This window comes from Ambystoma mexicanum, chromosome 8 (assembly GCF_040938575.1).
Source record: "Ambystoma mexicanum isolate Mex_15411 chromosome 8, UKY_AmexF1_1, whole genome shotgun sequence".
Taxonomy (NCBI): domain Eukaryota; kingdom Metazoa; phylum Chordata; class Amphibia; order Caudata; family Ambystomatidae; genus Ambystoma; species Ambystoma mexicanum.
Window position 1 is genome coordinate 1,631,095,677 of NC_090929.1, and position 18,015 is coordinate 1,631,113,691.

The window sequence follows — 18,015 nt, forward strand, 5'->3', positions numbered from 1 at the left end:
GGTTGGCATGCTTGTACCCTTCCGGAACCTTTGATTCTCTAGCAGCACGTAAGCTGGTACCCCAGGTGTCTGTGGGGTGCACTTGACCATATCTCCCCACCCAATTAGTCCCATATCTCTCCTCGCTCATGCCTTCTGCCATGAAATTGTCTTTGAACTCGGCCTTGCAACTGCGTCTTGCTCCTGGGAATATAAGGGAGTGTGAGCATTCGCTATCTTCAGTCTGGTGAACCATGCTCTCAGTCTATGTTCATCCTCAGATCACGTGACTAGAGACTGTGAATCAGCCCATATTATAGCATTTAATTGTCTTAAATGAAGAAACTTGGCATTCATGGTGTTCCTTCTTTGCAACTTAACAAGAGATACCTCGGCTTCTCACGTTCACTGTTCTTCACAGGCTGATAATCAATTCTTGGCTGCTTCCAGCCTATGACACCAAGCCATACAGCCTTTTGGTCTTGCTTCAAATTCTAGCGTATTCTTTGCTGCGACACCCGCATAGCCCTCAATGCACACTTGCTTACTAAATTTGTGATCTCGAATGTCCAGAATTCTATATGCAATGGTGGCACCTCCTGCAGTCTATTCACTACGTGTAGCCAATCTTATGAGTACTTTGTCTACTTTTGTTACAGCATCTGTACAATTATAAAAACGACTTGTGTTTTTCTGCAATGTTCTTCACACGTGCAATCTTCATTCCGCATATGAAAGCTTACTCTATTCTTTATTTTGACATTAGTTTTCATACAGTCTATACTTTTTCTCCTTTGATCATCCTTCTCAATGCGTCACACATATTTCTTGTGACGTCACCAGTCTCTTTTCTCTTATTTTCATATTCCTTCAGAAACTGCTTCTCTCAGATCGTCATCTCTTCGAGGGTACATAATATAGGGTTTTATTAATGGATATCTTGTTTCAAAGACCTTCCTCGGAATAGTCACAGTTACCGGTATCAGACTTGGCACAATCTCTGGATTCCAGCACACAGGTAGCAGAGGGGCGGGACTTCCTGTAGAGGCATTGGACTCCTCCTCTACAATGTCTTCCCGACTCCTGATTTGTGCAACCCCTTAAATGCCTTGGCAGCACATGACTCACATATGCCTGGCTGGGTCCAAACAGCGCTGCTTTATGGCAGAGCTTTATCTAAGCATGCCGATTTTCCTCCAGCTTTAATGGACACCATGATGCATAAAACGGCCTCCCAGCAGTAGCCCTCACTCCTTTGTGTAAGATGTTTGGCTGGCAGGAGATACAGAGCCTGGCTCGGATACCTTGTGTATTAACACATCATAGACAGAATCAATCTATTCAAAAAGTTATTCCTTCAACTCTGATCCCTACAGTTACTTAAATGTCCCTACAAAAAATGTCTCACTAGCCCTTGGAGCAACTGTCCCTAGTGAGTCGCTTGTGTGTCATCTATCTAGGTGAGGGGATAGTAGAGAAGTCTAGCCCTGCCCTAACTCACTACTTTCCATGTTTACTAAAAATAGGAGCACACTCTTTGGAAGTCAACAAACCACGATCTATTTATTTGTGTTACTTCCATTCAGTGTGACTTATCATTCACCAATAAAAATTGCAGAGTGAGCATGTGTCTAATTATTAACAGTTTGTCCACCTGTGCTGTTTAAAATGATGTGCTTCAACCAAGCTCACTGTATATTGTGTGAGTTAAGTGGGTCAGGCCATCACCCTGAACCAACTTGTGTCAACCGGTTTCAGCGGGAATATCTAGTTTGCTGATTTCTTCAGTACTCAAGAATGTGGCATGTTATGACACAATTACAGAATAAAAAGACAATATCAATATTATCTATCTTCAATTTCCACATTTCTTGTCTACAGAGGGCGTCTTCCAATTTTCATGGTACTTCTTGTCAGTATATCCAACCCCTTAGTGGTATATCTCACCAGGTACCATCAATTTTAACGTCTTGATGGGTGTCCTATCGGTGCTGGAAGTCTTGCCTTCCTTTTCATTTGTGTCATTAAGCAAATCGTCCCTTTTTAAACACGTGGTCTGTGAGCAGGTTTTCTCTACCGGTCAATGCCCGGATCTCCCAACATGGCCCGTTTGCGAGTTCACACACCGTGCCTGGGTATCACGCGGGGCTCAGTCTATCGCATATCCTCGCTGTTTGTGTTGAACTCGAGCCCAGACAACATGCTAAAAGCTAGGGTTCAGGCCCACACTTCCCAGGGCCTGGGCTTCTGTTTATCTGATGCAAACCTTTCCCTTGTTTATGCTCTGTGGTTATTTCAGTACAGCCCTCCTGTGTGGATCTCGCAGCACTGACATGGCATGCGATTCATTCATATCTCGACAGGAAGAGAAAAGGAGAGAGATCATTGTTAGGCCCATGAGGCCAATGAGGCCAATGGGTTAGTGGTGCTATATAAAAATGCAGATAGATAGATAGGAGAGCATAGTGGTGCGGGGCACAGTGACATGAGAAAGGGAGAATAGGAGAGATAAAGAGAGATACTCTGCAGCATCACAATGAATTCACTGTACTATAAATGGGCTTATTTACGAGCAGATGTATTCATTCTTACATCTAAAGGCCCTTCCATATAGAGCAGTGATATAAATGTGGCATTGCATTGCCTATTGATGCCCCTATCGCCAAAGTTGTTTTATAATTAGCCATTTATAAGTAGTCTTGTTCAGAATAATTATCATGTATAGTGGAAAGGTCAAAATAGGTAGGGGAGGGATTGAGAAAGAGAAGATGGAGAGATGGAGGAGAACGAGGGAAGAGGGGCCAGGGATAACATTTTAGGGAGGCTAACTCTTCAAATGTTGTGAGAGGGTGTAACCTCAGGGGCCCTGTGGGGAGGTGAAAATGTACTTGTGTGGGGGCATCTAACTTCTTTAACCATACTAAAGAGACTATTCTTGTAAAGCTTTAACGTTAAAAGCAGTTAATTCTCACCTTCACGTTTTCCTGGACTCAGGACTTTTTATTTGTTTTACTCCTGAGTGAGTGGGACTTTTTACCACTCACTCATGTATTTTCTCTGACTGGGATTTTTCTTAATCTACTGTTTTATGGAGTGTGGTAAGCTACATAGGCATCTGCTTTTTGCTTAGTGACACACAGCACCCGCTGTGCAGTGCCACTGAGGTTTGAATACCTTTTTTTCTTAGAACTACAGTTCCCAAGAATAGTAGGATGACTTTTATCTTACTGGCCTTTCATTTTGTGGGTTCAGCACATACCACACTATGTGGAGTGGTGGGGATTACCTAGTAACTCCTTATCCTACTTCTCATGTAACTTTTTATTACACTGACTGACTTAAATGGCTGGTGGCAGTGGTTACATTTTACTACCTTTTCTGCAAGATACTAGCAGGCTGATTTCTCAGCTGGCGTACAGTACCCATTGGTGACCATTTTTCCAAAATGGCCCCTGTCTTATTTTTTTGACATTTCTTCATTTGTCAGTTCCTTCTGGACTTTTACTTTTTCGATTAAACTTTGTGTGTTTTGCCTTTTGCAGGCTTCAGCCCAGAAGCCCCCCCAGGCTACAGTGTGTCTGGGAAGGCAGGAAGTGAGGGAGGAGCCCAAAACATCGCTGACCTTTGTCTGTAGGAATGCCTGGCTGAAACCAGTTCTAACTGGGCGGCTGGCTGTCCTGTATGACAGCCATCTCCCAGGTAATTGACAGCTGCATGACTGTGAATGAATGAAATTCCGCATAAAAGGTGAGGATTTTGGGACTACAGAGTCATCCACTGGAACAAAACATCAGACAAAGAGGATGAGCAGACACCAGCAGCACCTTCCAGGATCGCGAAAGCACCAGTGGAGCCTTGCAGCTGTGCTGACCCCGTTTTCACATCGACAGGGAAGATCCGCCAAGGAGAACTTCCTCCCTTAGGCTGGTGGGACCAACTAGCCTGAGACCTGCTTCATTTTGGCTCAACCCCTGACTTACTGCACCCCTCCTGGGCTGCAGTATCCCAATACCTGGTGTAGCTGGACCATAATCAAGTGCATCACCTTCCAAAGAACAAATCTGGCTGAAACTTCACAGGCATCCGTGGCGTCCTACTGAAGCAGGGATTCTTCCTCTCACCAGAGTTCAGGTCCGAGTGACTGAGGAAGATCCAACAGGGGATATTTGTTCCTCCTTGGTGCTAAGAAAAAAGTGCCAAAACCACAAAGAGTTGCTGAAGTGAGTGTGTTCCATTGCTGCGGAGTCCCTCTCCAGTGTGCTGCTGCAGAAGCCCACCAAAGGTCCCCCCTTTCGTCAAGGAGCAGGAATACGGGTCTACATTACTGCATCAGGAAGGAAGCCAGCTGAAAATCTTCTTAATCTTTAAGGTACTGTGGGGGTTGGGCTGTAACTACTGTGTACCATTTTCGGTGCTCTCTGGCTTGGGAAGTGCGGTTTTCACCCATCTAGAGTTGACCTCAACTCACCTGTGCAGGCCTTGCAGCTTCTGCACCATCAGGCAGGCTCCTCTTGAGCTGGTGGAATTCTTCAAGAACTAATCACTGTATGATTAACATTTTCTCTGAAGAAATGCATCAGAACTAGAACTATCCATTTGACATTGGTTATCCTGGTTCCCTAAAGGCTTCTCTTCTCAACCCTATTGGCTTTGGCAGTGCTAGTTCCTCCATAGGTTTTAAATTGTGTATCACTTTTTTCTGCTAGGAAACAGACTACCTACATCCCTCTGGGAGAAAACACTATAGTAACAGTTGCTAAAGTGTGTTCTATCTAACTCTGAATCTTTCCCTCCCAAACCCAATGTGTAAAGTGATACATATATAAGTCCTATGACTGACCTTTATTGATGACACTCCAAGTGCTGTAACAGTGTAGCCTAGAAAGAAATGACTCACTTGCATTTAAATCCATCTTCCACTTTAAATCCTTCTTCCACTGAATGTTATTGTCAGTTGCTACCTTTTTAGTTTGATTGATTTGCCTTGTGTATATATAAAAAAAAATATTTATTATAACTCTAAGTGTGTACGTGTTTACTTGGATCCTTGTGTTTACTGATTCCAGTGTCTTGCTCTAGAGCTCACATTTCCCCTTCTAAGATAAGCCTGGCTGCTCAGCCACTCTACCGACTTGTATAGTACAGGCCTATATTAAAGGTTGGGTCCCTAATACCAAGAGGTAAGTCTTGTAAAATCCCACATCATTCAGACTTTAGAAAAACGTACCTAACCCTGGTGGCAACGGTGGGATTGGTCATGAGTGGATTACACTGAGTATTGGTTCTACTTGTGTCCAACAAAACCAATCAAAAGGCTAGCTCCACTACAAAAAGCAACTTATAACTCAAAGTAATTGATAATTCTAATGAACAGTCCCTTGTTGCACTTACAGTAGAACAACTGAAGGCTTTATGTAAACCAAGGGGCCTGAGTTGTAAGGGGAGAATACCTGAGTTGATACAAAAATTGTTGAATCATCAAAACCCTGGGAGTAGGCCCATAACCCCTTTCACCAACATTGATATGGAAGATGATTCTGAGAAGGAACATTTGGAGTTTAGTTCGAATCTGCCAAATGGATCAGAAGGTGAAAAGTGTTCCCAAGATTCTGCCTTCTCCTGTACCTCAGACACCTCCTACCATGACACCGCTGGGTCACAATGTAAGCCCAGAATACTCTTCACTTGAATAAATGAGGCTAGATCTAGAATTCAGAAAACTAATAGTAGAATCTGAGGACAAGGACAAAGAAAGAAGACACAGGGAGAGGGAAATACAGCATTAATATGACATGAAGAAAATGTCCATTGACTGTGCTTCTTCTCGGTCTATGAGTCCCAAGAGACCTTGCCTACCAAAAGAGGCAGTGAGCATGTATGATCCAAAGCTGGATGTGTTGGATTGAAGTATATGTGAATTCACTGATGGTTTGCAAGGTATTAGTACAATGATTTAGTTTCATGGATTATATCTAGGCTCCCCCAGAATGGCTGTGATGCTATCATGGAATTGAATGCTGATGACAGCCAGAACTATGAGCTAGTCCAACATGCTCTTATAGCCAGGTTTCGGAAGACTCCTTCCCAATACCTAAAAAGGTTCAGAGACCATAAGAAAAGGATGGTACCCCTTGGGCTACCTGGGTGTGTGAATGCCTGAAGAACTTAGATGGCTGGGTAAAGGGTTATGAAGTGAACTCTTTTGAAGGAATGAGAAATGTGTTCTTACTTGAAAATATTTTTGATGTCTGCTCCCCTGAGCTGAGACACCACCTTGTTGACTCAAATGAACTTTATCCCAAGAGACTAACACAAGCTGCTGACTTGTGGTTAGCCAACAGGGACACAAACAAGGACTCTGGAGCCCCTCACAAAAAGATGAGGGGGAGAAGCACAAGGAGGAAAGTAACGACAACAAGTCTAATCCTCCACCATCCAAAGAGCCACAAACACCATAAGGGTAAATACCAAGGGAAGCCATACAGATCTAGTGAAACCTCTGGAGCCAAACCAGAGGTAGGTTACCAGAAACCCCCATTCCAGAATAGCTTTGGTAACTGTGCGGTTTGTGGGTCTGGTGACCATGTACAAAGGGGATCCCAGATGTAAGGGTAGACCTTCAGGGGTTCAATCTGCCTCATTAGCCTTCATCCCTGAGGAAGAAGCTCCAATGACAGGAGCTCACTTTCACCTACTAGCTGAAGATCTCATTGGAGTTCAAGCTAGTGTTTCTTTAGTGTCCTTGGATCTGTGGGAACAACAGAATATTGATGTTTACAATACTATCCATGACAACACCAAAGAATATTACCAGGATATTGTATTTTTTGATGGCCAGGAGACTCCTGCCATTAGATACACTGGAACCAGCATTACAGTGGTTGGTGACATTTCGTTCAAACATGAGGATGCAGCTAAGGCACCCAAATGTCCAACTAAACTTGCTGGAGGCCCTATCCAAATGGTCCCCATGTTTTCAGCGATCATTCAGTGTACTGGCATGACTGTAAGAATTCCTGTTAGTGTGCAATCTGAAGTACCTGGAAGAGACCTATTGGGTAATGTCTTGCTGACAAGATTGGCCAGAGAGACAACCTTGAGAGATTCTCAGTTTGAGATCAAGGACCAATCCAGTATCTCAAACCCACAGACAGGCCAGCCTTCTACTTCTTGTAAGAAGAAAGAGACCAAGGAGAAATCCTGAGTCTCTGGGAAGAAAAGGGGTCTCAAGCCCAAACCTGCTATGAAGAAAAAGACTTCCTCCAGAAGAAAATCTCTGGTCACCCCAGTGACCCCACCTGCAGATGAGGCTGAGTTGGTGGTTGAAAAGACTCCTCTAGAACCAGCTACTGGTGAAACAGAACTGGAGGAGATCCTTCCCTGCTTGGAAGATCTGGGTCCTAGAGACCATGGAAGCATAGACTCTCTGGGAGGATGGCCTCCTCTACAGTGAGCCTGCAGAGTCTACTCCAGGGGATTTCTGGAGTCTGGTAGTACCCCAGGAGATAATATCGAAGTTCCTATAATTAGCACATGAGATTCCTCTGGCTAGTCACTTGAGTTCCAAGATGTCCAAAGAGAAACCCTCACTGTACTTTTACTGACCCACGATGGGTGCAGACGTTGACAAACATTGTAGGAGTTGCCACACTTGCCAACATTCTGGTAAAAGTGGTTCCAAGAATGTGGCACCTTTAGTGCCCCTCCCAGTGGTGGGAGTTCCTTTTGAGAGGGTGGGGATTGACATTGCTGGTCCCCTAGATCCTCCACCCTCCTCTTGCAACCAATTTATATTGGTTGTAGACCATGCTATTAGGTACCCTGAGGCCATACCTATGAGAACTGTTACTGCTCAGGCAGTGGCTAAGCCCTTACTTGGAATTGTTACCAGGGTAGGTTTTCTCAAGGAAGTAATCTCTGACAGGGGTTCAGATTATATGTCCCACTACATGCAGGCCACGTGGAAAAACTGTGGAGTTACTTGCAAGTTCTCAACTGCCTACCACCCTCAAACAAAGGGGTTGGTAGAGAGGTTTAACCCTACTATGAAGAGCAGTATAGGTGCCTTTGAAGATCCCCTGAGTAGAAACTGGGACCTTCCACTGCCATGCCTTCTCTTTGCTTATAGAGAGGTGCCTGAAGCTGGAGTGGTTTTCAGCCACTTTGAGCTCTTCTATGGTCATCCTGTCAGAGGCCCTTTGGCTCTGATCAAAGAAGGATTGGAGAGTGTTCCAATCTTAAAGCCAGTCTGTCTAACTGACTATGTACTAGGCCTCAGGCAGAGGATGGTGCAATTGATGATTGAAGCTTCTGAAAACATGAAGGCTGGTCAAGCCCTGGTCAAGCATTGGCATGACCAGAAAGCTAACCAGCTAGTTCTAGTTATGGTTCCCAAAAGACAAAGGGCCTCATTCCGAGTTGGGCGGTAAGGGTTAACGGTCACCGGTAAGGAGACCAGTGCCGTTAAACACTTACCGCCCAATTCCGAGGTCCCTTAGCGGGACCCGCAAAGGCCGTGTGGTCTGACCACACGTCCTTTGCGGGACCCGCTAAGGGACCAGGGCGCTAATTACGGGCCCGTAATTAGCGCCTTCCCCATTCCCATTGAGCCCTCTGAGGGCTCAATGGGAATGGGGAATGGTTGGTTGAATGGGAACTTACCGGGTCCGCACAGGTCGGAATGTCCCAGTAAGTCCCCATTCACCCAGAGTGGACTCGGACCCGGGTCTGGAGGCATCCATGGCGCAAATGTTTATTGGTGTTAATTGCTAACCTGTGTTCTCTTCTCTTTTACAGGTTGCAGTGATGTTCTGGAGAGATGAGCGATCGAATCGCTGCTTGCCCAGATAAGTGCTTTGTTAATGCTGACCTTGTTCCTTCTCCCTTGCAGGTTGCGGTGAAACCCGGAGATGGGCGAGGTAAGAGAAGTGCAGGGTGCTGCCAGGACTCGCTGCTTGTCCAGATAAGAATTGTTATTAACACTGTCCTTGTTTCTTTACCTTTGCAGGTTGAGGCGAACTCCGGAGATGGGCAAGGTAAGCGGAGTGCAGGATGGATTGAAGACTGGTTACTTCTCAGGTAAGTGTTCTTGCTCGCTAATGCTGTTCTTGTTCTTCCAGGATATTAATGGAATCCGGATCTAGGGCTTCAGGATCTGGCCGCCGGAGAAGCAGATGAGCAGGAGCTGGACACGTTGAGCGTTACGCTGCAGGAGTGCAGAATAACGCAAAGCGTGTTCTGCTGTTTGGGTGTGCTTTAAATAGCCCAGGTAAAGTAGTTCCAGGCCAAGTAGTTCCAGGCCCAGCCACACCCAAATCACTAGACCGTATGGCTTGGTTCTAAAGAACTGAGCTGTGTAATAGGCCTCCATGTTGGATTAAGGTCCAAAACTCGTATTGCTTTATTTGTGATAATGATACTGTCCCCAAATGCACCAGGACTGACTCCAGGTATGTTTCTGATGGAGTTTTAAGGCATTTGGGGCCAGTGTCAAGGGCTTTAGCCCCACTGCTGCCAGGGGGCTGTTATACCTGAGGGAGTCAGGGGCATGGATCGTGACAGCACTCCCCCCTAAGGTCCCTCTCAAGGTATTTCCTCAGTCCGGCCCTGGTTTGGTCCGATGGTTCTGATGAACTCGTCTTACCAGGCGTGGCGCATGGACGTTCTTGCTAGGCTCCCATGTCCTGTCCTGAGGGCCGTATCCCTTCCAGTCCACTAAGTAATGTAACTTGGACCTGGTGAGTTTACAATCTAGGATGTACTTGACTTCAAATTCGGGTTCTCCGTTAACCAGTAAAGGATTTGGTGGTGTTTTGACCCGAGTTCCAGGCTGAACAGGTTTTAAGAGTGACACATGGAATACGGGATGGATCTGCATATTTGGTGGTAAAGCTAGTTTTACTGCCACAGGATTTATAATAGCCTTGATGGTATAGGGCCCTAGATATCTGGGACGAAATGTTCGAGTTCCTCTTATGGGCACGTGCCGAGACGCCAACCAGACTTCATCTCTGACTTGGTAGTCTGGGGCTTTTCTTCGGTGTTGATCAGAGAATCTTTTCTGTCTTTCTTTGGCTTGGATCAAGTGTTCTGCTGCCTTTTTGAAGGCTTGAGTGATGGTCGTATGTAATGTCTTCACCGCAGGCAATTGCACAACTCTTCCTTCAGAAGTTAGAGACAAACTGACTCCCTCGGTCAGAAATCAGGACGGAGGGTAAACCATGTAATCGTATGATTTGCTCTAAAAACACCTTTGCCAGGCTGGATGCAATTGGTAGACCCTTAAGCGGAATGAAATGGGCCATTTTAGAGAATAGGTCAACAACCACTAGGATAGTGTTGAACCCTTGACAGGGAGGCAGATCTGTGATAAAATCGAGGGAGAGTGTGTGCAAAGGTGCAGGTGGAATATCCAGAGGTTGAAGAAGGGCCGCAGGTCTTTGATTCTGGGATTTATTCTGTGCAAAAATGCCACATGACAGAATAAACTGCGTAATGTCCTTTCGCCAGGTCAGCCACCAATAATTTCTTTTCACCTTGGCTAGGTCTTCTTCTTCCAGGATATTAATGGAATCCGGATCTAGGGCTTCAGGATCGGGCCACCGGAGAAGCAGATGAGCAGGAGCTGGACACGTTGAGCGTTACGCTGCAGAGTGCAGAATAACGCAAAGCGTATTCTGTTGTTTGGGTCTGGTTTAAATAGCCCAGGTAAAGTAGTTCCCGGCCAAGTAGTTCCAGGCCCAGCCACACCCAAAACACTAGACCGCATGGCTTGGTTCTAAAGAACTGAGCTGTGTAATAGGCCTCCACGTTGGATTAAGGTCCAAAACTGGTATTGCGTTATTCCTGATAATGAGCCTGGCGCCAAAGGTGCCAGGACTGACTCCATGTATGTTACTGATGATGTTTTAAGGCCCTGGGGCCAGTGTGAAGGGCTTTAGCCCGACTGCTGCCAAGGGGCTGTTATACCTGAGGGGGTCAGGGGCATGGATCGTGACAGTCCGTTTAATGACACGTACAAAAAACAGGGAGTTCATGAATATCAGCAATCGCTCAATCTTCCTTCTCGCTTCAACAACTCCAACGAACTTCATAAAAAAACACATCATTTATACTAAAAACTCGTCATCACTGATGTACAACGCTTAAAATGTTGCATGCAATTCTACTGGTTCTACGAAGGTAACTTTAATATAGGTACTATATCTGTATATGGTAACGGTGTGTGAGGGGATTCGATAAACATTGTCAGGTGGGGCATCTAAGCCCTACCTTTAAAATGGCTACTGTAAATGTCACTAAAAGTACGACGTCCCATTGGTTCTACTAACTATATGACCCTTGATTAATTGGTTCACTATGATTGGGCTGGCAACAGCCCCACTCATACTTTTCCACTTGCTTAGCAGCGTGCAGAATAGCCGGCCAGGTGCAGGGAGCTCGTCTGCACCCCCAGCTTTCCCTCTAATTTTTGCTACAATCAATCATCACCTCAGTGGTCAAGTGTCAATTATTTCTTTGTGGTTGGCCTCGAGACTGCTTCTTGGTCTGGAAAAATTAAGATATCTGTGCATGGCACGAGGCCATGTGTGGGTGTGAAAGTTTCATCCCATCTAACTTGGCTGCTCACGTAAGTCTGACACTGTGAAATCATCTCATTTCTTCATTTAATTTGTGTATTTGATTTACTTCTGCCTGTCATCTGCCTCCTGTGGCTTATCTTGACCTTTCTGAACAGGCTACTCTGTCCTTCTTTCATAAATGGTATCCACTGTTGGTCTATTTCAGCCGATACGTCTGAGTTTCTTTATGTCTTTAATTCCCGGTTTGGGTTGCTCCAGAGCTCTCCTCTTGAGACCTTTAGTAACTTTTGGTTGATTCTGCTCTTGTGCATAGTGTAAGTATACTTATATACAGTGCTCCTTTTGAGGTAGATATGTATAGGTGGCGCTTTTCACAATCTATTTTACTACTAAGCATAAGCAAGCCTCATGATTCTTTGCTTCTTGCGGATCCATGCACATGTACGCGTTTAAACTAACTGAATATCTTCATAGTGCTCATGGCATAAGATTCTGGCATTTGACATTGGGGGTCATTCCGAGTCCGGCGTTAAGGGAAAAACGAGGCCGGTAAAGGAATAACGACTTCCTTTACTGTTACGGTCCATTCTGACCCGCCACACCGTTATTTACGCCTCCGTAAACTACGATTGCGCAAATAGCGGACCAGTGTCGCGCGCCCGACACACCATCGCGTAAATAACGGGAAGGCGTAAACCATCTCCGATTCCAATCATCGCGAACACGGAAATAACGACCTCCACAAGGGCGCAAAGTACCTTACCGCCATGGCGTTAATACCGGCATCGCGGGGAAGGTGTTAACAACCCTGATCAGTGCTTGGAAGAGGAACAGGTGCACCCAATCAGCACAGGTGGAGGCAATAGAGTCTGGCACAGCACAAAAGGAGCACACCCACACACCACACCCCCACCCACACCAAGATGATACCAATTGTAGCAGCATTCCTGGAGCTGGAGGCCCTGCTTGCAAGGCAGCAACTACGACAACAGCAACAACAGCAACCACAGCAACCACCACAGAGGATACACAGGAGGAGAAGGAGGGTGAGACAGGGCCAGCATGCCCTACCGGTGCAGCCACCATTACCACGCCGGCAGCCCCCAATTCCCCGCATCAGAGCCACCCCCTTCAACCTCACACCAGAGCAGATCCACACCCTGTACCGGCTTGACTGGGACACCATAACCACCATAGTGGCCCTGATACATACCGACATAGTGAGCCTCATAGAAATCAGCACTGCCATCCCCCCTCTACTAAAGGTAGTGTCCGTGCTCCACTTCCTTGCCACAGGCACCTACCAGCATACAGTGGGGCACATGCATGGCATTTCACAGCCAATATTTTCACGGATACTCAACCAAGTGCTGGGTGCCCTCTTCAAGCACAGAAGGGACTACATATGCCTCCCCCGGACTCCACAGGAGCTATGTGATACCAAAGCTGCCTTACATGCACTTGCAGGCATGCCAAATTGCATAGGTGCCCTCGACTGCACCCACGTAGAATTGGTGGTTCCCCATGCCATGGAGGTGCCGTATCGCAACCGCAAGCAATACCACTCCATCAACGTCCAGATGGTGTGCAATGCCAGTAAAGCCATCACACAATGCAATGCTCGGTACCCCGGATCAACTCATGACTCCTTGGTCCTGCGGAACTCAACACTACCACGCTACATGGGCCGACATGCCGGACAACGTACCTGGCTGCTTGGTGAGTAACCATGATGGGCCATGGCAGTGCATTGGGTCTCTGAGTGGGTTGTCAGCATACCCCATTGCGAAAGGGGGTGGGGGGATGCATACACCACCCGGGAGGGAAAGGGGGGGGTGCATACACCACCCGGGAGGGAAAGGGGGGGATGCATACACCACCCGGGAGGGAAAGGGGGGGGGTGCATACTCCACCCGGGAGGGAAAGGGGGGGATGCATACTCCACCCGGGAGGGAATGACAACGCTATTGTAAGTTGTGCACCACACAGAACACTGTGCCCCATGACAAGTGGCACGCCACATCACCACCTAACCACACAGTAGTGAATACGAGCCAACACCTAATGGTACCTGACAAACAGTTACCCTGGCCTAAGACCACGACACATGCACCACACATCGGTGGACCTAACACACCGTAAGGCCATCGTGCACCATGCAGTGCAATAGCACCATGTCGCTGACTCCTGCATCTCAACACAAAGGACAGTCATCCATGGGAGTGCATAGAGGTTAGTCTGACAGGGATCCTACTGCGTGTGACTGGTTCGGCACCTCCATAGGATAGCTGCCAATCACCATGATAGGGATCAGTGCTGAATGAAGTCTATGCTACCAACTACTACCAACACACCCTTACAGCAGGTCTCATGCAAGTCATCAATCAATGCAGTCCAACACTGCTGCATGCATAAACGATGCACATGCAACAAGACATGAGTGCGCACCATGACCCATCAGGGAGAAGCTACCCCCTCCATCATTCAATTGGCCAGCACACATGGCCGGACCAGTAATGGGTTGATTGTATCCAGGGACATGTGTGCATGGCCAGTCATCACCCGCTGCAATGTAAGACTGGCACAGTTCTCCACCATGAATGTACCAACACTTACCTTCATTCCACTCTCATGCAGGTGATGCTGGCTACCCTTTGAAACCGTGGCTCATGACCCCGGTCCGCAACCCCCAAAACAGGCACGAGGAGGACTATAATAGATCTCATACCCGTACACGGGTGGTCATAGAGCAGGCCTTCGGCCTTCTGAAGGCACGATTCCGTTGCCTCAGCCGGTCAGGTGGGGCCCTCATCTACAGCCACGAGAAGGTGTCCAAGATCACCACGGCATGTGTAATGCTGCACAACATGTGCATCCGTCGGAACGTGCCACTGCCCCCTGACGTGGGACTGCTACCACCAGATGAGGAGGAGGAGGTGGAGGAAGGAATGGCAGAACAGCAACATGGTGCCGATGCACGGGAGGGACGTACTGTGCGACAAGCATTGATCGAGCAATATTTCTGAATCACAAGTCAGCTAAGGGGGTGAAGATGACAGGGCATTGGGCACTGGGTGTGGGGATACATGTACTACATGCACTGTGAGACATTAAAAGACACATGCACAATAATGAATGTCCACTCTGTATTGTAGGATAGACCAAACTGTGTATTGTATCATGATGTCCAAACGTGTACAACAGATCCTTCACCCTCACCCTCCTCCCCCTCCCCCCCAACTCCCACACACACCCTCAACCCCCTCCCCCTCCCCCCAACTCCCACACACACCCTCAACCCCCTCCCCCCCAACTCCCACACACACCCTCAACCCCCCCTCCCCCCACAACAACCCCACAATGTTCCCATCAGTGCAGCATTGTCCACATGTGTGTGGCTGCACGGTCAATGGGCACTGCCAGAGCCTGGGGCACCCCTTCCATTCCGGCGCATCCTGCGCAGTGACCTACGGACCGGGCTGGTCTGCGTGGAGGAGCTCTGGGAGGGTGGCTCCTCCTGCTGGGGCTGTGGTCTGGGGGTGCTGCCTCCAGGGCATCAGCAATCCTGCCAAGCATCTCACAGATGCGGTTTGTGCTGGTACTGATGACCTCGCCCAGGGCCTGAAGGTCATTATGTAGCACCGACCCTGATTCCCGGTTGTCCCGGAGGAACTCCTCTATCATGCCCGTGAGGTGCTGGCAGCGCACTGTTTCTGCAGCCGATGTGGGCGATGTGGTTGGCAGGCTCCGTGTTGTCGTGCCTGCAGGACTTACAGGACTTCCTGCAGGGGAAGTGGGCACATGATAGACAGGTGTATCCGCTTCGCCTGTGAGCCCTGGGCCGTCACTCGACTCAGGGTCGCTATGGGCAACCTGGCTGTACGAGGGAGTGTCTGGGCTCTGAACATAGCCATTGGGCTCCTCCACGATGTTGATGGTGTTTGGTGATGTGCTGCCTGGCACATCGAGGATGCACATGGCAGCATTCTCCCCTGACGCACTTGATTCCTCATGGTGCAACGTGGGGCATGTGTCCCGCAGAACTGCAGGCATGTCCAGGGCCGCGGATGTGGGTTGTGTACCCTCCATGGGGGTTGCTGGGGCAGGTGGTGTGGCATGTGCCTTCTTCCTTGCTGCAGGTGTGTGCTGTCCCCTGCCTGTGGCCCGGGAGGTACTTGCCCGGGGGCCTTCCTGGTCCTCACTTTCATGACCGGTGCCTGTGGGGGGCAAGAGAGAGACAGCATGAGCAATGATCTGGGTGTCAGAATTACTTCCAGACAATGGTATTACGATGGGATAGCTGCGTTTTGGTGACATTTGGGTGCTGAGTGGGACTGTGAGCTTTGCTTGGATGGTAAAAGCATACTGTCGGCAGGGTCACTCATGCTGGCGGTGTACTGTGGTGACTGACATTGACCGGCTTTTTGTGTGGCATGCCCAATATGGGTGTCAGCCTTGCACCTGACATCATCCTGGGTCCCAGTTGTTACGGCATCATTGGGGTGGGGGTTTGCCCAAACATGATGTGACTGATTGACCTGCCCTTGGCGATGACTTGCATTAGGGATGCATGTACTGTTTACACTCATGGCACTCACCTGCGTCAGCTGATGAAGGATCACCGCAATCCATATCGCCAACGCCTTCGATGGCTTCTGTGCCCATCATCTCTGCACATGTTTCCTCCCAGGGCATCATTTTTATGGGTGAGCCTGGGCCTCCTCCTGTCTCTAAGGCCAGATTGCGGTTTGCTGAGAGGATGGCCCGCACCCTCAGACGGAGGTCATCCCAGCGTTTGCGGCAATGCGTCGTGCTGCGGGGGGTGTTACCGACAGCGCTCACCCTCTGCGAGACCAGCTCCCATATCTCTTTCTTCCTGAGGATGGTGGGCCTGCGCATGTCGCTGCTGAAAACAGTCTCTGCATGTTCATGCAGAGTATCAACAAGTACCTGGAGTTCGTCCTGGGAGAATTTCTCCTTCCTGATGCGCGCAGCACCCTTTTTTAAGGCTTTTGGCATGATGCTTGTCTCAGGAGTCTAATTTGCCTATCACAATATGCCCACGAGTCCTGTATGGGGAGGATTGCAATGGATTGTGATTTTAAAGATGGCCGCCATGATACTTCCCGTTCCTGTTCGATGACGTAATTTCCGTTTGCGGTATTTAACGGTGCCCGTAATTTACGGTCATCGTTAATTACGGGCACCGCTATTTACGCACTAGTTGGAGGGCGATGGTGTTAGTTACGTCTCGGTTGTTGTCGGTAAGGGGTTTGACGCGCCCTTTACCGGTATGACGCTAGGGGGTTTACCGGCATGGCGGAAAGCTCGTGCCCGCGAGGTCGGAATATGGTGCTATTTACGCCCTGCTACCAACGCGGATACGGTATTTCCGCCATGCCGGTAAAGTCAGTGATTTACAGCGAACCTCGGAATGAGGCCCATTGTTATTTCACCTTAAACTCCTGATGTCACTTATCCATGGTGTTTTGTCTCTTTTCATCATTCGCAGGTCGTCATATCTTCTATATGTGAGTCAGTCTGGGTTCTTGTGACATCACCAATCGTCTTCCTTCTGTATCTTTTTAGCTTCCTCAGGGACTGCGTTCTGACAATCTTCATTCTGTATGATTTTTCGGTATGGCTTTCTCAATGGGTACCTTACTGTCCAGGTTTCTTGGGTGTTGGTACTTTAACAGGTGCTGTTCTTCTGATAGGTACTGGACAGAGCCCAACCGCGGCTCTCTGCTGGTTTATTTGCTCATCATACGTCACATATTTTGGCGTGAACGTTCGTGGTTGGCAATTCATTGACCACTTTCACTTCTTCCTTGGTATCCACCTTTACTTCATTCTCTGGATCTACCTTTACTTCCTCCTCCGGATCCATGCATAGACGTTTGAAGAAATACTTCTTTGGGGTCCATATCTTTATAACTCCCTTCAAGCTTCCTGCTGTTATCACGTGCTCATCTTTGTTCCAAGTCATTAATTGATATTGTCCACTTGGACTACAATAGATCCATTTTCCCACATAATTTCTATGTTTCCTGGGATATCAAAACTTTGTTCCTTCTGGTGCATAAATCCTGGCTTTCACAAAGTCCCTCATTTCTTCATCAGTTAGGTACTTGGGTTTCCATCTTGGTTCGACATCAATCATGATCGTCATCCCTATGGCCTTTTTCGCAGTTTTCTAGCATTGAGAGATTATTATCTTGATAACACAGAATCCGAGCAATATCGTCACTAGCGGTGCTCCTAGGAATTTGAATGCATCTGCCATCCACTGTGGAACCCATGAGAATAGTGATCCAAACCAACTGTAGTTGTCCACTTCGTCAGTTTCATCGATCATCTGATTCTGTAGTTTTGTCAGCATAACTATGGCCTCTGTTTAAGTTCAATTTTCTTCGTCTTGAGGTGGTATAAATGTGCAACATGATTCTCTAAT